Source organism: Gobio gobio (assembly GCF_949357685.1).
Source record: "Gobio gobio genome assembly, chromosome: 3".
Taxonomy (NCBI): Eukaryota; Metazoa; Chordata; class Actinopteri; order Cypriniformes; family Gobionidae; genus Gobio; species Gobio gobio.
In genome coordinates, this window is record NC_137099.1 from 28,692,793 (window position 1) to 28,714,333 (window position 21,541).

At 37.1% G+C, this 21,541-nt stretch overlaps 1 protein-coding gene and 1 long non-coding RNA gene across 7 annotated transcripts in view; one reads left to right on the plus strand and one right to left on the minus strand.

Moving 5' to 3' along the window:
- bnc2 (basonuclin zinc finger protein 2) overlaps positions 1 to 21,541 on the plus strand; it is a gene marked incomplete at its 3' end in the record, with an annotated part of 224,847 nt that overhangs the window by 74,533 nt on the left and 128,773 nt on the right. The window lies entirely within an intron of this gene.
- On the minus strand, positions 13,750 to 15,314 carry LOC307123571. The gene is made up of 3 exons (XR_013816178.1): positions 15,222 to 15,314; positions 14,885 to 15,006; positions 13,750 to 13,882 (listed from the first exon to the last, which is right to left on the minus strand). It is a non-coding gene; the product is annotated as an uncharacterized lncRNA (long non-coding RNA).

A 21,541-nucleotide genomic window follows, 5' to 3' on the forward strand; every position in this document is an offset into this window, starting at 1 on the left:
ACCACGGCCTATCGTTTTGCAAGCCTTCTGCCCTCCTTTCAAAGATCAGGACCAGGAAAAGCTGAACCTGCTATGTCCAGTTTGAGCACTGGATACCTACATCCACAGAGCTGCCCTGTGAAGGAAGATGGATCAGCTGTTTGTCTGTTTTGGGTTGCCTAAGAAAGGTCTTCCAGCGTCCAAACAGACAGTCTGCAAGTGGATAGTCGAGGCTATTTCTCTTTCCTATGAGTCCTCTGGCCAGCTGTCTCCTTTGGCTGTCAGAGCTCAATCTACCAGGAGTATGGCGGGCTCTGATGCTTTGTTTTCGGGTGTATCCCTTCAAGATGTTTGTGATGTGTCGGGTTGGTCCTCTCCGCTCATATTTCTGAGGTTCTAAGACCTGGACCTTGGCGTTTGCCCAGGTTCGCAGGTGCTGTTGTCTTAGTTGTGCAGTTTTTACATGGACAGGCATTTGTAAGCATGGCGTTTTGTCATTCTCTTTCCAAAACGTCATTGATGCAGTGCGAGTTCTCTCGAAAGGGAACATCTCAGGTTACAACTGTAACCCTAGTTCCCTGAGAAGGGAATGAGATGGTGCGTCACCCTGCCATACTTCCTGCATTCCTGGGATCGACTTGCTTCTGCTAATTGCTTCAGACGCAATCATGCAGGGGTGTTCCCAAAGCATCATTGACACTGTTGCTCGTTCCCTTCTCAGGGAACTAGGTTTACAGTCGTAACGTGAGATGTTTTCATTGTTTTTGACCCATGTAATCTTGTAAACAGTGCTTTAAGTTTTTCAGGTAGGTCTAACAGGTAAATATACAGAAATGTAATAATTTCTGCAGATAAACTGCACAGTCTTCACTGCATGAATTATTTATAACTCAAAACTCTTTACATTTATTTAACATTTATCTACCATTTGTTTATTTTACATTAATTTAAAAAAAATTACTCATTTAAATAGAAAAAAAGAATTTTACATAATTTCTGCGTATTTTTGGCTGTTCAAGAGCGAAAGAGAACTCAATGAGTTGCTGGCGCTCTCAGAAGCAGAAACCATTCCTGAATCATTTTTGCTTTGTGGCAGGGCGGATTATCCTGCTGAAAGAGGCCACAGCCACCAGGGAATACCGTTTTCATGAAAGGGTGTACATGGTCTGCAACAATGCTTAGGTAGGTGATGCGTGTCAAAGTAACATCCACATGGATGGCAGGACCCAAGGTTTCCCAGCAGAACTTTGTCCAAAGCATCACACTGCGATGCACACGCACCCAGCCACGTGATGTAAAAGAAAACGTGATTCATCAGACCAGGCCACCTTCTTCCAGTGCTCCGTGGTCCAGTTCTGATGCTCACATGCCCACTGTTGGCGCTTTCAGTGGTGGACAGGGGTCAGCATGGGCACCCTGACTGGTCTGTGGCTATGCAGCCCCATATGCAACAAACTGCGATGGACTGTGCATACTGACACCTTTCTATCAAAACCAGCATTAACTACTTGAGAAATTTGAGGTACAGTAGTTTGTCTGTTTGATTGGACCACACGGGCCAGCCTTCGATCCCCACGTGCATCATTGAGCCTTAGCCGCCTATGACCCTGTCCCCAGTTCATCACTTTTCCTTCCTTGGACCACTTTTGATAGATACTGACCACTGCTGACCTGAAACACTGGGGTGCAGTTTTGGAGATGCTCTGACCCAGTTGTCTAGCCATCCAAATTTGGCCCTTGTCAAACTTGCTCAAATCCTTAAGCTTGCCCATTTTTCCTGTTTCTAACACATCAACTTTGAGGACAAAATGTTCACTTGCTGCCTAATATATCCCACCCACTAACGTGGGATAAAGAGATAATCAGTGTTATTCACTTTACCTGTCAGTGATCATAATGTTATGCCTGATTGGTGTATATATCCAGTTTGGCCACTCCTTTACAAACAGTATCTAGTCAGTATCTAGTGTGGCCACTCCTTTAAGTGCTACAGTGCATATCATCCTCAAGTTCTCAAACACGTCTGAGGCGATACATGGTTACACATAGTTTGGCACTTCAAGGACAATCAGCTGTCCTTTCTGTCTCCCTCTAGCGTATTACATTACAGACATTGCAGTTTATTGCTCTAACCACATCTGTAGTCCTCATGCCTCCTGCAGCAGGACTATGGCATGCTCACGCAGGTGAGCAGAGACCCTGGGCATCTTTCCACTTTTGTTTTTTAGAGTCAGCAGAAAGGTCTCTTTTAGTGTCCTAAGTTGTTGTAACTGTGACCTTAATTGTACACTGCCTGTAAACTGTTAGTGCTATCCCTTAAAAACGGCTATCCCTTAAAGGACTGTTCCATGTGCAATAATTGTTTGTTTCATTGAACATGCATGAAAAACTTTGTTTAAACCCTTTTTTTGTAGTCTGAACTTACATGGTCATCTGATGGCTTATCTAAAAACAATTATTGTTTAACTTAATTTAGTTAATACACAATCTTTGTTTTTTTATGCATTAGTGCATGTTGTCATTAACATTAGCCAAACTTAATAAGTGTTGTAAAAATGTGTTTACCGTTGCCTTTTGTAAACTAATGCAATTAGCTAATATTGCACAATACATTATTGTAACATGTTACTCATTGCATTTGTCAGCTGACTAGATGTGAACTAACAACTAATATGAACTGCTACTTTCCTAATTATAGCCCACAAACGGAAATAAAAACTTTGTTTGAACTGATGGCCTATACAGCGACCTGTCAGCCTTTTTTCACATCTCATTTACATTCAACAAAGAATGCAATACACAAAGTAAATGCCTCAGATATACAGAGATGTTTTTACTTAATGGGCGTCATTGTTCTTTTCCGCGGCAACATTTTTTTCCCATATCTATTAAAAAATATATATTTAAAACATTAATCTCATTACATTACACAATTGCAATTGCTATGCACATGCATTTACTGCCTTCTGACCAGCATTAAACGGCGTAATTACAGAAGCAACTTCAGATGCAGCTTCTTTGTCACCTCTGCAGTGCAAAGATGGCTTTGGTTGATTTAATTGGTAACAGCCTATAGTGTAATTTTATTCTAATTTAATTGACTAAGAATTTAACATTAAAGAAGACATACATATTTAATAAGGTTAGAAAAAAAATCCAATGTAAAGGTAAAAAAAATAAAAAAAATCAATTGCCCCTAATGGGACGACAATAAATACTCTTCATCTCTATTCAAAGTGTTATTTGAAGGTTTTGATATCTTCTTGTAACTGAGAGAGCACTATATCACACCCTTTGTTATACTAATAGTTATTTATTTAGCATTAATCCTAAAAATTTAACAATGCTGAGCATGCTGCATATTCCTTTTTCTAGGAACCACAGCCTCATATTTTGTGTAGTTTATGTCAATGTTACTTCATACAATGATATACGTATGTTGTTCTAGTTAAGGCTGTAGAGTAGGTGGAGGCCAAACAATGACTAGGGCCCCAGCATCCTAAGTCATGTCCTGGGTACATTCTTTTTTATATGTGTGATATTGCAAATTGGAACTAAACTAGTGCACCTTGTTCATCAAATCATGATGTCAAATACACAATAAAGTCAATAAATATTTCAATAAAGTCAATCACTGAAACAGTACTATTTTGAGGAGCAAATAGCATGTATTATATACATCTGTAACATGCAGCGGGATGATTACATATGATACATACATACAAACTTCTCTACGAAAAAAAAAAAAAACCTAGAAATATAATAATGATAGATGTGCTTTGACCGTAAAATACACTGACATAAAATAATGTAATATATTTTCATATCTGTCGTATCATTTTAACCTTGTACAAAACTCAGCATATTGTCTAAAACAAAACTTATGACTGGTGCTTTTTACACTTAAAAGATACTAGTCTGCGCTTCACCACAATGTAATGCAGCTGCTCTGTATTGTCCAGTATGTCGCACAGCAATTAGACTCCCCCTGAAATTACCTCATCGACACGGCATCCTCAATAAACCCGTCTCCGGCGTGATGACTCCGATCGTTCGAATATTCCTATTTAAATTTGTTTAATCGATATGTCATCCGCAATAAACCTGTCTTCAGCCTGACGGCTCCGATCTTTCGAATATTGCAATTTAATAATTGTTTAATTGATACGTCTGTGTTCAGGCATACTAGGCAGATCTGCTGAAGGATCTCGATCAGGGGTAGGTTTGTAACCCCCAGTTTTTGGTTACCTTGACAATTTGCATAAATTGTTATCAGTTAGTAGGCCTCACTTGGCCTCTCTGGAGGGGTGCTCTGAGTCTCAGTCATTTTGACAGTTAGCATATGTTGCTAGCAGGTAGTAGGCCTCACCAGTCCTCCCTTGAAGGCTTGCTATCAGAGAGAAGGCCTCGATAGGCCTCTTTGAAGGTGAGTTCCAGAGTCAGGGGGCTTGGGCAGCTAGCATGACTTGCTATTGGGTGGTATGCCTCACCAGGCCTCCCTGAAGGCAAGTACCGATGTATGGCATCTGGACAACTAGCCTGGCTGGCTATCAGGTTGTAGACACTACATTTTAAACAAAAAAAAACATGAAAATGAAAAAAACCCAAGACACTAGAAATTACAATTATATATGGTAGGCTCCTTTAATATATGCTGTCATCAAACCCAAATTGTCATTTAGGGCCCTTTCACACCTACCTTGTTTGGTCCGGATTTTCTGACTTTTGGTCTGAATCAAAATTACAGGTGTGAAACCTCCCCCGGACCACGGTCCGGACCAAACAGATGAAATTTGGTCAGATGAAAAGAGGTAGTCTCGGTCCGGATCAAACTGAACAAAGGTTTGGTTCGTTTCTAGTGTGAAAGCATTTTCTGTATCGTTCGGACTTTCAGACCATTTACAGGAAGTTCCTGTTTATGTTTAAATATTATAATGTTATTTTTAAATTTCATCTAGGCTATATTGATTATGAAAAGTGAAAAGATGCACAATATGTCAGAAGACAGAAGGTCAGAAATGATTTTGACCACTTCATTAAGTTTTGTTTTGTAGAAAGCCTTTCTTTAAGGTGAATTTCGTTTTTTATAATTTGTATCTTAAATTTTAATCAACGTTTAATCATATAATTGCCTGGATTTAATAAATAAGAAGCAAAAAGTCAATAGCAGACAACAATCGTGACATGCAGACGGGGGAGCGATCACATGCTTTGCACATGAACTGGAGCGCGTCTCAAATGAAACGAAACTCAGTAGGCTACTTGACTCACAGACAAGTGTACTCTGTGTACTCAATGCGCTCAACTGACGCTTTTCATATGATACGAAAATATCTAAAAATAATGCTATAATCAACACTTACTCATAACTCGTTCATCTTGACAGCTGTAATGGTACATTACATGTTACAAAGTTGGCAGAATAAGGATGAAGAAGGACTCAGCGTGACTGGGACTCGTATTTATTCAGAACTCTCATATACAAACACAATAAACTTGCGCTGACAGCGCTTTCACAACTCTGTACAATATAACTTTGTTTGTTAGCAATAGCTACGTCTCTGGTCCGTGATGTCCGGTTCGCGAACGAATCATTCTTTTGAACCGGTTCTTTTTAGTGAACCGGTCGAACCAGTTCACCAAATCGGACTGAATCGTTCTAAACTGTTCGCGTCTCGAGTCAGCACTGATCCATAATTGACTAAAGTTACTAACTTTCTGACATGAGTGACAGTCCCTCCGACTAGAAATAAACGAATAATCTGAAGTATATGCTAGTAACTTCAACAGTTCACTGAACTGAGACGTACTGAGAGAAACTGATGAGAAGTGAACTCTCTCTGGCAGCAGGCTCGTGCCTGGGTGCCTCGTAGACCTCGTTAAACCACGCCCCCTCCGCTACAAGATCTGATACTCATTTCAAATGCAAATATGTCAGCCAATCACAACAGTGGGCGTTTTTACTGAAGTCTCACAGCAGACACGCCCCTTGAAACAGAGCATTCAAGCCAGAGGGCAAACATCAGTATAGAAAAAATGCCTTTTATTTCTAAATTATGACATTTTATGATGTAAAAATCATACTAACAATATAAGTACACCTCAGGAAACATGATAAAATAATAGAAAAATGCCATGCCATGGGAACTTTAAATGAAACAATTCTAAACGAAAAGAAATAGTCAAGCAATGTGCACTGTTCACTAGTGACAACGATATGCGTCTATTCATTCATTCTTGTCAAAGATGCCGATGTCAGACGCAAATCCATTTACAAACAATCAATGTCAAGATGTAGCCCACATAGATGATGACGAGAGGATGCAAGTATGTCATGTATAGTTCTTTAGTCCGCTCGCATAATTGCAATGTGAAACAAAACCAAAACTAACCAAATGTATCAAAACATGAACTTCAGTTCGGACCTTGGTGCGGACTTTCAGGTGTGAAAACGCCCTTAGTCTCACAAGCTCAACACCAAAATATAAATAAGGTGGCAGATCTCTTGCATCTCTTGTACAGTTTTGTACGTGGAAAATAATACACAAATGTAGGTCCTGAATCGGAATTGGAAATGTTACCTAAATAAATGTGTATATGTATACTGAATTAACTGAAATAACTGAATTAAATAGATAAGTGACTCATAGTATTAGATTATGTATAATATTAGTAAAGGGGGTAAGGCAGGGTATAAGGGGAATTTACACATCATCCTTATAATTTCAATTGAGCTATACGAACACGATTGTACGAGTTCATAGACCTAGACTAAGGATACAGATGTATAAAAGGTGGCATATTTTGAGAAAAGGCTCAGCTGAGATTTGTTTTGAGAGCTCATAGACCTGCAGGCATTCTCCCTCACCATCTGAAGTGATTTAATGTGGTGCGCCTATCTCCACTATCTTTAGTAGAATGCTGTAGCGTGAGGAGACTCTCTGCTCCCACTACTCTGACTTAAGGTGCACATCACTCAGCTGCCAGCAGATAAGACAGCCATCCGCTCCTGGAGCCTCCTACTGGAGCTGCCTCATTTCCACAGCAACCTTCTCTGATGTGCTCGCTCATCTAAAGATTTCTCTGCCTCTTTCTTTCTTCGATGTACTTGACTCTTTTCTTCCCTCCATTCCCGTCTCTTTAACCATCCTGTCCAGACACAATGCTGCACATTTCCTTTGGAGTGTTTGACAGTGCAGTCTGGAGGCAAAAAGGCTGTATAGCCACACATTCTAGTAGGCAGAAAATGTGTTGGCTGAAGCACAAATAACAGCACTTGGGGTTAATGATGACTTGTGCAGTCTTCCTGTCCGAATGAGGTGGAAACCTGCAGTGAGAGAAGTTAATAGCTGGAAGAAAGCAGTGTCCTTTCTCCTCCTCCTTTACATGTCCAAACAGAGAGAAAGCGCAAGAGAGGAAACGAAACACATGAGTGAGAAATGGAGAATATGTAAAAAAAAAAAGGGGTTTGAAACTGTTTTGAAAAATACATCTTGATAGTATCCTCAAAGTTAATGGCAGTCTGGACTAAAAACAGTGGTGGCAACATTTGGGCTCTGGCAACGGACAACAGTAATTATTCATAGTGAGAGTGATGGCTTCCAGGGGTTGAAGATTGATTATGTTTGATATGCGATTTTGTGTAATCTGTCTCTGGCTGGGACCCATCCAAATTGGCCAGATCTGGAAAAAGGAGAAGTGTCTTCCCATAGGAAAGAGAGAAAATGAGAGCGGAAGTGTAGCTGGTATTCCTGCACAATGTCTATCTTTAATCAATTGCAGTCAATGAGTTTTAGCCCATAAAGAACTCATGGCCTTACACAATCATTACACTTTTAATAAATTGAAACATGCAGTGAAGACATGAGTGAGACATGTCTTAATAAGATTTGAATAGACATTTCCATTCACATTTCACACAATACTTTACGCGTGTGTGTGCATGAAATAAGAACTAGGGAGGTTGAGGTGATATCATGGTAAATACCACAGGTTTGTAATACTGTGGTTGGGGATCAGAGATTCTCTTAATTTAACCTGAATTTCATGTAGCCTATTAGGCTATGGGTTATGAGACAGATCATCCAAACACATACAATACGTGCATGTGCACACAAGGGTTGTGCAGCATTCAAAATTTAATTGAGAAATTCAATTTCTGAATTTCATTTTGATGTAAACAAGTTATTTAAATGTAAGGACCCTTACGAAAAAGACGTTTATTCAAGTGTTCTATTAGAATAGTTCTTTTAAACTAAAAATAAGAAAGTATACTTTCAGTCTACTTTTTATACTTCTCAGAAATACACCTTATGTACTTCTCAGAAATACAGTACCCTAGAAAAGTATATTTTGATCATCATTCTGAATCTAATCAAGGCGTAGTCTTTGATAAAAATGTGATTTAATTCATGTGTTGATAAAAAAGGATGCATGAAGCTATAATAAAATGTTTTTAAATGAGTTAAAGTACAGTTAAAGGTATATTTTAAGTCTTAAAAAATATATCTACACTTGAACATTGCAGTGTACTGAAAGTGCAAAATAATATATAAATAGTAAACTATAATTATGTTATGTTCACTTAAAGAAAAACGTATTTTTTGTAAGGGGAAGTTTGGGGAATTCAAATCAATTCACATAACTGTCATTTAAAAAAAAAAAAAAAGTTTTTCAAGATTAATTTAATTGAATGTTGGCTTTTGTTTTTTTTTAAATGAGCTTCTTATTTAAATCTTTTGTATATAATCTTTTACAATTGTTTCTTATGTAATATCTTCCTTGACTTCAAAGCCTCTGAACAAACAGAAATTAGTGGTCATCTGCACATGGAATACCATTTATCCAAAATGGTGTCATGTCTGTGGGTAACAGTAGTGACCCTAAGACAGATCCTTGAGGGACATCATGAAGTCGCATGATTATGGTTGTGGGTGTGGCGATTTATGTAACAGACAGATTTAAAATAGGTGCAGAGTTGCAATTTGAATTTGAATGCAAGGAAGTAGAATTAATTTACATCCAATTCAATTTATACAAGTGTTATGTGCTATTTATCCATTTTTAAAATTAAGTATTTTAGCATTTACTTTCCCTATTTAGTTCCATCCAAAACATGATGCAAAGTGAAAATCCTGATCCCAGTTTCTACAATACTACTCAATAAACACATCAAAAATGATGTTGCCTCCCAAGGTAACTCAAATGGAGTAAGTAAATTGGTTGAAAGTTGTGACATCATCTTGTAAGACCTGTGTTGGATTAACTTGTTCTATTTATGTAACCGAATAAGCAGCAAAAAGATTTTATTTTTGAGTTTGTATATTTTATATTTGTATATTTATATGCGTTTATATACACTCAATATATAAAAATACGCTCCTTGTCTTTGTATTTACTGAATAAGATCACTTGTGTTTATTTTTTATTAGATACAATTCAGTAAATTCATCAAGCACATCATTTATTAATGATCAAAATTTACTTTATTGTCATTTAAAATATAGATTCGCAAAAGGGGGAAATATCATGTGGTATTATGGAAATAAAAAAATTGTTGCAAGAGATGGATTTAATATATGTAAAGTGACTAAAACATTATCTAAAGCGAAAGGAAAGATAACCTTGGTCAGTGAAGGAAAAACAGAAAACAAGAAAATAAAGAGCAAGAGTGCACAGGGTTTTCTCAAGAGGCAGAAACACTGGCAGAAAGAGGTGGCAAAATAGCTCATCACCCTTTCTGGGGCGCCCTCTGAATTAACATCAAAAAACTGTGGTGTGACCAGCCCTGGACTGAGCCTAATCAAAATCTGGAGGTTCAGTAAGTTAGAGCGAGTCTGGTCACGGCACGCCTGAGAAAGAGAGCGAGAAAGAGAGGAGTGAAAGACATGGAGTGGACAGTACCCTAGAGATACACTTCTCTCTCGTCTTGTCATGATGCAGCATGGTGGCTCTCTCTCAGTTGTCAGCTCTGTGGCCAGCCCTATTTACACATTTATACACACCTGCTTATTTATTTATTTACTGCCATGACAGAGAGCCACTCAACCGGCTACTCTACACACATACACACTCATAACAGCTTTTTAAAATGCCGGAGCAAAGCGAGAAGGTCTTACAGCGCTGTGGGATGAAAAAACAGGGTGGCGGGTGCATTCAAGAGGCTAACAGTTTTAATGGGTGGCAGGCAGGAGAAGAGTAAAGAGTGGCTGAATTATTCAGTCATGTCTCTGGTGAAAGGGACTGTGGTCTCTGCTACAGCTCTACAGTCCTGTTTCTAGAACAAGAGAGAGTAAGGAGACAAAGGAAGGGAGGGAAGGTACAAATGGGCCAAAACTGTGTGTGCAAGACATTTTAGTTACAAACACACACACACACACACACACACACACACACACGCACGCACGCACGCACGCACGCACGCACACAAACACACAAACACACAAATCAGTTTGATTTTATTTTATATTAAATGATCAAAAACTTTTTTCTTTCTTTCTCTTTTCTTTCTCCCCAAGAAAACATAGCACCTCTGCCTCATTTTCAGATGTGATTCATTGCAGACTTTTGCTCATCAGTACTGTACTGCATGCAGGCCCTTGTTTCCTGATTGTTAACATTCATGTTCTACGACAGCTTGCGCCATCAATAAATGTCCCCTGGCTAATAGGACACACATGTTTTTGCTTCCTCTCAGAGCTCAGGCAGTGGAATCAGATGGCAGACAGCTTTATGGATCTTCCCTCATGAGGTCATTACATTGCAACATTATCAAAAGCATGTAGGGAGAATGGTGTTGGATGTACTATGGACATTATGGCATGATAGTCAGTGCATATCATTTAATTTGAGTTGGTCTTTGAATTTTTCTTTCTTTCCATTTGTCTGTGTGGGCCATACCATTCTCAGTGTTGGAAAACCCCTGTGTGCACCATGAAGTGGACTGGTCCATGTGTCAAAGAGGAGTAATTGATGACAGGCGTGTGAGTGAGTAAACCTAATCAGGAGCTCCAGGGACATGCACCAGTGATTCTTATATGCAGAATAGAAAACCTTCACAATTTGTGACTATCTCTTTCTGACTATCTGTCTCTGGTTGCTTCCTTCTCTAAGTTTTAGGAGTGGAGGCTCCTGTTTGGATGTTGTGTCATGGTATTTTGAGAATAAATGAATGAATTAATGAATAAATAAATAAATAAATAGTTATTATTTCTTAAGTGAAGGTTCAAAGCTTGTACAATAGATTAGAACTTAGGCCTTATTTAGGATGTGGCGGTCACAAGACTTGCTAGCTAGATTTAAATAATTATCTTTGAAAATAAAAAAATATATATAAAGTATTATATCACATGTGCATACTAAAATGTTTGAATAAAAATGGCTTCTTATGTAACCTTTTACAATTGTTTTTGTCAAAATTTTCCAAAGACTGGGGGAAAAAATAATGTCTGTGGAAAACAATAGTGTCCCTAAGAGGACAAATTATCTGATGTATGATTTGGTTGTTGGTAGGGCAATTTATACAATGGCCATACTTAAAAATAAAGTCCAATCAATTAATTCCCATAGAAATATAAGTGGTGCTGACACTTGATATGGTAGGGGTTACCTTATCTTGTTGATATTAGGGATTTCTCATCTATCTTATTGAGTAATCTTTATTTTATGGCATTTAGCACCTTTTTTGTACACACAGTTTTTTGACATGCGTTTGGTTTGTGTTTTTGATGCTATGTTTAAAACTAGGGATGCCACAATTCTCAATATAATATTGAACCGTTCGGTACGGCCTTCACGGTTCAATTCGCGCCTGTGAATTGCGGTTTATCGGTTTTGCATTTAATTAAGTATTTTTATACAAATTCTATCATTTGCCTCCATCCCAATATACTGAACAACGCGACATACATTCACATCACACGTTTGTGGTAGAGTTATACTCACGGAACACTATAGTTATTCACAATCACGAAAGTTCATTATTTGCATGCGTTTTAAAGCCTTGCCGGCGTGTGCGCGGGTTTAACATGCGCTTTTCCGAGCGCGCGTACTAAACGCTGGTCAAACACGTGATTACTGGACTAAGTCGTCTTACTGCGCTAATACTGTCAAATACACACAAGGTTTACATAAACACAGTCAGTTATGTCTAAAGTGAAAGTAAAATCGGCGCGTGTCTGTAGTAGATGCACGCAGGTCTTACATTGACAGTGCAGCCTAGTGAACACGCCGTCCTTAAAGGGACAGTTCACCTCTAAAATTATGTCATTATTTACTCACTCTAATATTGTTCCAAACCTGTATTCATTTCTCATTTTTGAGTGAACTATCCATTTAATGTTAATACAACAACAAAAGACAAAGAGAAAACCACTCACTGCTCTTGACTGAAAAACTAATAGCCTACAGTAGCATCAGTGTATAGTGAAGTCTATGTAGTGTTTTATTTTTACATTTATTCATTCAATTTCATACTTAAATGCTGTACAGCTCTGAGCTGCCAGTGTAAATCTTTTTATATATATATATATATATATATATATATATATATATATATATATATATATATATATATATATATATATATATATATATATATATATATATATATTATACAATACACTAGGAATGTGTACAAGGTTTTTTTAAAGTAAAGTTTTAAGTTTAAGTAAGGTTTTTCAATTCTTTTAAGTAAAATAAAGAAAGAGTATTGCAATTAAAAAATAGTATTTTTTCTCCTTATCCTCTTGCTGTTCCTGTCGCTTAAAATAGAATAGCAAAATACTGATGTGACAAGCCATCAGAACCGAACCGAACCGAAAACCGTGGTTAAAAACCGAGGTATGTATTGAACCGTGCACTGTAAAAAGAATACTGTGAAAAATACAGCAACTTGCTGGCAGCAATTAGCTAGTAAGTTGCTGTATTTCATTTCACAGTATTCTTACTGTAAATGTAATCGCAGTAACTTTAAAATTACTGTAAATTTGTTTACAGTAATAATCACAGTACTGTATTTCATAACTACTACTGTAATGGGGATTACTGCATTAATTTTGTGTACTGTAAAATAAAGACACTGTCACAAATGCCATTTATCTTCTCACTTTTAATTAAAAAAAAATCATAAAATAAAAATAGTATAGCATCATTTTTTTCAATGTTACAATTTTTCTGTGAATATTTAATTTCATCACTTTTCTGAACATACTAAAAACACTTTTCTGAACAAACAAAACAATCAATATTTATTCAAATGTTTGGATAAAATTACAAATGTATAAAAATGTAATGATTTAAAAACAGCAGGATTTCAAACCTATATATTTTCGGAACATATACATTTTTTCAATAAGTTAACATTTCTCTGTGAACAATTCATTTCATTTCAACACTTTTCTGAGCAAACAAAACAATCAATATGTATTCAAATGTTTGGGTAAAATTACAAATCTATAAAAATTAAATGATTTAAAGAGATAGTTCACCCAAAAATTTAAATTGTTCCATCATTTACTCACCCTCAACCTGTATGAATTTCTTTCTTCTGCTGAATACAAAGAAAGATATTTTGAAGAATGTCGGTAACCAGACAGTTGATGAACCCCATTGACTTCCATAGTAGGAAAAAAAAATACTATGGAAGTCAATGGGGTTCATCAACTGTCTGGTTACCGACATTTTCCAAAATATCTTTCTTTGTGTTCAGCAGAAGAAAGAAATTCATGCAGGTTGAGGGTGAGTAAATGATGACACAATTTTTCATTTTTGGGTGAACTATCCCTTTAAAAACAGCAGGATTTCAAACCTGAATATTGTTTTTCTCCAAGAAGTTTTTGTTTTTTTTCATAACTATTATTCTTTTAAAACTTGACCTGGACTTCCTGGGCTGGAGTCTTCTACCCTGTAGAGGAAGAAATTAATTATTAATGTAAAAGTTTAAAGCAAGACAGATGGGTTGATGACATATACATAAAAGTTTTAAATAAATTTTAGTATTTTTTATATGCTTTGTTGGTGGTTTGTGGAGTAGCATCCCTCGGGGCTGATAATTTTTATAGCTTGAATAAAGATGTAAAATGTAAATGTATTTTCGTTAACACAAACTGTAACATCTGTAAAAATAACAACCTATTTTTAAAAGATAAAATGTAAATATTCTTATGGAGTTGCAACTCGACTCTTATTAGACAGTATTGGTTTCTGTCATTTGCCATTACTTTAATATTTAATAACTGTCTACATGAATAATAATATAAAATTATACACGAATATCCCACATTTCTGCCACAATACCATGTTTACAGTTAGTGATACAACAGTGACATTTATGGTAAATGTTTGTGAGTTGTGAATGGAAAAGTATTCTAACTGGCTGGTGTTGTCACACAATGTTCCTCCTGTTTTTCATGTCAGTGTTGTTGAATCACCTTGTGTTGACGCTGTAAAACTGCATGATTTGAAAATGATGCTTGGCAGGCCTAAAGGGAAAGTTCACTTTAAAATGAAAATGCTATTATCATATACTCAACCTCAAGTTGTTTCGAACCTGTATGAATTTCTTTCTTCTGCTGAACACAAAAGAGGATATTTTGAAGAATTTCGGTAACCAAACAGATAACTGGAGCCAGTGACTTCCATAGTATTTTTTTTCTTCTCCCTACTATGGAAGTCACTGGCTCCAGTTAACTGTTTGGTTACTGACATTCTTCAAAATATCCTCTTTTGTGGTCAGCAGAAGAAAGAAATTCATACAGGTTTGAATCAACTTGAGAGTACATTTTAAAGTGAACTATCCCTTTAATAGACAAGTTGCGGGCCACCCCTGACTTTCAACCACCAACTACCCACCCAAACTGGCTTCCAGTTATTCCAAGGTATTCAAGGTAACAATTAAAAGTCTCACCTGGTATTAGTTGTTCTGCCAGTCATACTCAATGAAGTCCCTGATGAATGATGCCACGTGTGGATCGAGGCACTCGTTTTTTTTTTTTGGACCACCTTCCCAGTTCGTCTGCTAATCTGGACCTTTGAATCAATCAAATAAAAGACGTTATAAATGTAATTTCGCCAGATAAGACAAATATTAATACAATATATGCTCCCAAAAGTCGGGAATGGCACTTCAAATTAGGCTATTAACAATCTAACGTTATAGTTTCTGCAGCTTGAAGGCAATGAAGTTCAGAAAAATCATGAAATTATTAAAAATATGTTAAGTAGCGTAGCTTAACAGATGCTACCTCTAGCTGCGTTTTCTCTGCCCGCTTAACTTCAATGTCTGATTCCTCAGGCGGCAACAGCAAGCAAGAGAAAAAAACGAGAGATTATTAAACTGCTACCGCGCCAATAAATACAAAAAATTTGACAATTTTAAATGAATGTCATTTCACAATGCTAACGTTAGACTTTAATCAAATTAAAGACGTTAAAAATGTAATGTTGTCGGATAAGACAAATCTTAATACAGTACAGCCCATGCCATGCTCCCACAAGTTTGAATAGCATTTCACCAATCTCGTTTCTGGAGGTTTACGTTCAGAAAAATCATGATGAATCACTATGAAAAATAGGTTAAGTCTTAGGTCTAACGTACCTCAGCTGCGTTTTCTTTCAGCTCGAGACCATCGAGAGTCGGCAGGCTCACTGCCTCACGAACAAGTGGTGACAGGAAAAAAAAGTGATCATATTATGTGACGTATCTGCACCAAAAGAGATCACATACACAATTCCAATTTAATTTTTATTTAACAATGCTATCCTTCTATAAACTAATGACGTTATCAAATGTTCCCAGACTAGAAAATATATCGAAATCATGCAGAAATATATATTTGTGGTAATAAAATTATAAAATGCACACACAACATGAGACGAGTTTACTACGAAGTGTGCTGCTCATTACTCTTTTCTCTCTCATTGCACTCTTAAAGCTGAACAAACAGGTGACTTTACAAGAGTAAACTTTGGAAATAAATTATGTTACCTTTCTGAAGTAAAAATTCAGATGAAAGTGGGAAATCTCGTAGCTTTCCTTGGCTGAAAAAAAAATCTTCTAGAAATTGCTGTATTGTGATTCACAGGAAAAAAAATTACTGTAGAATTTACCCGCCGTTGAAAAAAGACCATGATGCTTTGCAGATCTACAGCAACATGCTGTATACAGGTTCTACAGTAAGTATTTGCTCATTTTACAGTAATAATGCTGTAAAAACTACAGAAATTTGTTACAGTGTGGACTAACTGTATTGTTGCATCCCTATTTAAAACATTTTTTTTTTCTGAGTTCTCTTTTTCACACATGCCAGAGCTGTGACATTATTCTAAAGGATCTCAAATTGAGCCACTAGTTCCTCTATATTGAAATATATGACCAAAAATGTGTTTTGTTTTGACTTGGTGAAGAGACTTGAGTTTGTGATTTATTGGATTTTTTGGATTCTTGAAGTGTTTATTGTGTTTTTCTCTTTCTTTCTTTCTTTCTTTCTTTCTTTCTTTCTTTCTTTCTTTCTTTCTTTCTTTCTTTCTTTCTTTCTTTCTTTCTTTCTTTCTTTCTTTCTTTCTTTCTTTCTTTCTTTCTTTCTTTCTTTTGATTACATTAATTACATTTGCTTATTTGTATAGAACAAACTGTGTAGTCAAAAAATATTGTGTGTGTTACTTTTTTCTGCTCTTTGGGCCGGTCTGGTAAATATGCCACTGATGCTATACAGTACAGCAAGTACTTCTGCAGTGCCAAGCAAATTCTGTGCCAAATTATTCTGGCAATTTTTCTGGCCTCCACTCTGGCAATTTAGATTTTTTTTTTTTCAAAATCGTTGCTATGCCATGATCCGTAAACGGGCGAGATTGACCTTTGGTGTTTAGGTATTTATCTGAAAGTTTTACCTGAAAGTTTTATCTCCACTCTGCCAGTGACAACTTCAACAAAGAAAAATAAAAAAAGTTATATTATTTAAGATAGTCTGTGTTTGGAATAGAATACTATTCTTACTATTTCTACCATATTGTATGACATGTATAGTAAAAGTAGAATGCTAGTGTGCTATTTCAAATTCAGACTATTTGTTATTGGCTTTTAGCTTTCAAAACAACAACAACAACAACAACAAAACAAAGAAAAAAAAAGTTGGATCTCCAAATTACCCAATAATGAGATATTTGACTTATGAAGCTGCAACTTACTGACAGTGCAATGAACTAAATTAATAGCTAAGGCTGTATATCAACACAATGAGCTGATATGGAAGTGATGTGGTGAGTTATAAGGATTACCAGAAGGCATTGCAATGCAAAACTCACACACCTATTTGGTTTTCAATCCAATTGATAAATATATTATTAATTACAATATGCATTTTTAGTCTCTCTATATATACAAAATCCAAAGGAATGATAGATTAAAGAAAACTAAACATGCTGCATTAAATGACCAAAAAATAAAACTCAAAAGACCACCTCCTAATTAATGCAGTCCTTAACTATTCTATTCTATTTTGAATTATGGTCTAATCTCAGCTGTGACATTGGGGATCAGCAGTATAGACAGGTTTACAAACTGGATGATGCTCTGCAAGTTGAGTCTGGAGAGGCTAAGCCGAGAGGAGGTCAGGGGGCAAGAAACAAAGAGAAAAAAGTGACAGAAAGAGAGTGGACACATGAAAACCTCTCCTTTTAACACTGATGGAGTTCAAGCATTGCTCTTCACCTCAATCAGCAGAGGTGATGTGAGACAACCAGGGATGTGTTTCCTGAAAGCACCATTAGCCAACTATGGTCGCAAGTTCCGTCATTACCTACATAGTTAAACGATTTGAATATTTCCGAAACGATTCTTCTAATGAACATTTGGAAACAGCATCGCAAACTTACGTGGTTGGAACTAGAGCTCTCGAGCTGTGGTTAGAAGTTTCTTGTTAAATGACTTGGACTGGATGTGGATCATGCTTGGGCACAATAAGCAACTCAACATTCAGTAAATTCTATATATTTTATTCTATACAGCCCAGGGAAACTGTAATGCTGCTAATTCTGTTATGGGTGGCAGTGGGTAATACAGTCACTGCAATTGGCTGTTCCTACCATGAGTAGAAGTGAGGAAGGTTGAAGGTTATTTTCTATTTAACTATTTAATTTTTTTATATCCACATGCTCTATGAGTGATTAGAAAGAGAAATGTTAATCGTGCTTTTAAGTAGGCCAGCATGAGAATATCTTTGTTCTCTTTCTCTCTTATTCCTTTGCTCTTGCTGTTCACAATGGTACGTGGAATACTGAGTGATTGCACTATCGATGGCATTTGTATCACGTGTGTCTCTTGAGTTCAGGGGACATTCACTTTCTCCCTCGTTCACTACACAAGTGAAAGGTTGTTTATTCATGGTGTCATATGATGTCTTGTGGCCCTTTTGCGTCTTCCAGCAGAACAGAACAGTGACAGTTCTATCTGGCTGCTATCTGATCGACACACTGTCTTCAAGTCACATGAAGAGTGCAATAATATCCCACTCGTTCATTCACTTGGTGTGTACAGTGTGTGTGTGTAAGCCACTAATTAAGGTATTGTCTCCATCCTCATCTCCTCGCAGACAGTTTATTTAACAGGTTGACCTCACCATCTTAAATGAGCTGGACACTTTTCCTCTTTGGATTAAAAGTGAGATGAGAAAATGGAACTATGGCAATTGTTTTAATAGTGAACCCTAATTTTAATAAGGGGGCTCAGAGAAGAGAAGACTTTCCAAAGCGTAGAGAAATCCTCATCTCAGCCATTGAGTGGGCATCATTGTGCTGGGGAGAGATTATAATCAGTCAATTCACACACACACACACACGCACACACTTCCTGTGAACAGGTTACTGACGTCCTCATTTTATAAAACATTATATACATACATTTTTATGTATCTTATTTTTTCTTTCCATCTTGGCCAATAGAACACAATACAGAATGCGAGACTGTATTTTTTTTCAGGAACAAAATTGCCCCCCCCCGTGATATCTTTCTGATGTCTGCGTGAAACATCAAATAGATTATTATAAGGTAACAAAGATTCCGTTGATATCAATTTGATTTCAATTGTATATATAAATATATGTGTGTGTGTGTGTGTCATTGCACACCTAAAAACAGATAATGAAAGAAAGAAATTTAAAATCAATTAAAATTAAATAATTTAAATAATAAAAAATTAAAAAAAATACAGCACCATAAAAATCATGACATTTACATTTATGCATTGACTTTTTTAATAATGTGACTTACACGGCATTCAAGGTATGCATTTGATCAGTTCATGCATTCCCTGGGTATCACACTCATGACCTTGATTTTGCTAGTACCATCCTCTACAGGAACAAAAATCATCATGTCACCTCATGAATAATTAATTAGGGTTTACTTTGCCATTCACTTGTCAGATAACGATTTTTTTTCTCTCTGTTGTTTACCAGCTTTCCCTCAGAGCAGGCAAAGTTTATTATCAATGTCAAGTCATTTGTAAACAGACATTACATCCACTTTTCACCACTTCTTAGTTCCTTAAAAACCATATGGAGGATCCTTGAGAAATAAAGACACCTTTTAAGACATCTGCAAAAAATGTCACAGACCCCAACAAAAAAACGGACATGGGTCACTAAGAAAAAGTCAATGCCCTCTGTGCTGCCGCAGTGCCACAGCCCCAGGACTCCCAGCATGCTCTCTTCTCTTTTACTCTAATGAGTTGCAACACAGATAATGTGGCTGATGATCTTTCATTGATTTGGCTATCACTTGCTTGTCTGGTAATTGATCCGTAGCTGAGCCTCTAGTTAATTATATCAGCTTCGACATGGCCCTAGTCTTGGGGGAATTTGAAGTCTTGCAGAATAATAGTTTTAATAAAGGAGTCCATTACTGTGGCTCTCTGCTTTCCACGACTACCACTGCTGCTGCTGCCATTGACAGGATCTGAGCTCACCCTTACCCCCAAGAGAGAGAATGAGGACAGGACAAACTGAAATAAAAGGATGGGGATGGCAAGCAAAAAGGGAAAGGGATATTATCAGAGTCCTCTCAAACCCCTCACAAATAACAACTATTAATAGGGAGGTCAGAAGCTGAGCTGCCTGCTTGACTTGAAACACTCTGTAGCACTTGAAAAATCAAGAGACCAGCACATTCAAGAGAGAAAGAGAACTGAAGGGGAGAAGATCATTTGAGATGGGAGATGTGACTGTAGAAACTAAATAAAGAAACAGTTTTCTTTGGTGTATAGAGTTATTGATTATATAAATATAAATTAATAAAAACTATATTTTTTACATGTTTTTGAAGGCATGCTTACTACACATTAACGCCCGTGCTGTTTTCAGAAACAACAATTCATGGCAATTTAGAACTAAGCAAGAAAAAGTCTGTGAGAACAGATGAAATGGAGGGACAAGTGTGTGACAATGGGCTCTAAGCATCTCTCATTAGTGTCCATTTGCTTGTAAAGATGTACGGTCTTTACGTCTTTGGTTACTGCGGCGGCACTCTGCGCTTGACAGAGAAAGAGAGAGAGAAAGAGAGAGAGCGAGAGAGAGAGAGAGGTGAGGAAAAGAAACAATACAGCATATTAAGTTCTTATTGCAGCTGCCACCATTCCTCTTTCCTTTTTCATTCAATCTAAAAGAAGAAGAAGAAGACGACACTGGATTTGATCAGACAAAATGCTGTGCAGATTACTCAGGTAAAGGTTAGCCAGAGCTGTCATTAGTGCTGTACAGAGGCTTTTAACGGACAGTAACAGCTGTCTCCTTCAAATTGCCACAAAATTTCAAGTGGCTTTCTACATACGAGAAGCCATTTAATGTAGCGAAAGGGAGAAAAGTTAATTCCCTTTCTTTCTGTCTCATAGAAGGGAGATCACGGTGACTTCTTCTTCAGACATACTCACATTGTCAAAGACTATAATTTTTTACAGCTGACGTGAGGAGAAGTGCTGGAGGAAAAAGTATGAGAGGAAAAACATGCAATAATAACAAAAAAATAGCTTCATTACACAACACATTTCTCATGTAAAATGTTTTGGCATGTACAATGAGGGAGAGATGCCGCCACTTATTGTAAGTGCATATGTTAGGGCTTTCTTTCTCTTCTCCACCTTTGTGAGACTGTCTGCTGCGGGGACCAATTTGGCAAAAATGGAGCCTCTTCCTCATTTTTTTCTTAATTAAAATCTGAAAGCATCCACTCGAGGTTTCCCCGTGTGTGTGTGTGTGTGTGTGTGTGTTTGTGAGTGGGAGAGTATGTATGATTATGTGCTCTGCCGCACTACTCCACAAGACGGTGTGTGTGTGCGTGCATTCACAGGGGGAGTTGGTGTGGGGTGAGGGGGGGGGGGGGGGGGGGGCGTGGAATGATTGCATAGAACCATTAGCTAGAGCTGTTTAATACAAGGGGAGAGAAAAACAGACAAAGGAATCAGACTTTGTAATAAAAATCAAATGGATGTGTGTCCACTTTAAAACACCTGGCTCTACTGTGGCTTTAGTGACACATTCTGCTTTAATTCCAGGCCAGCCAGCTTGAAAGTAG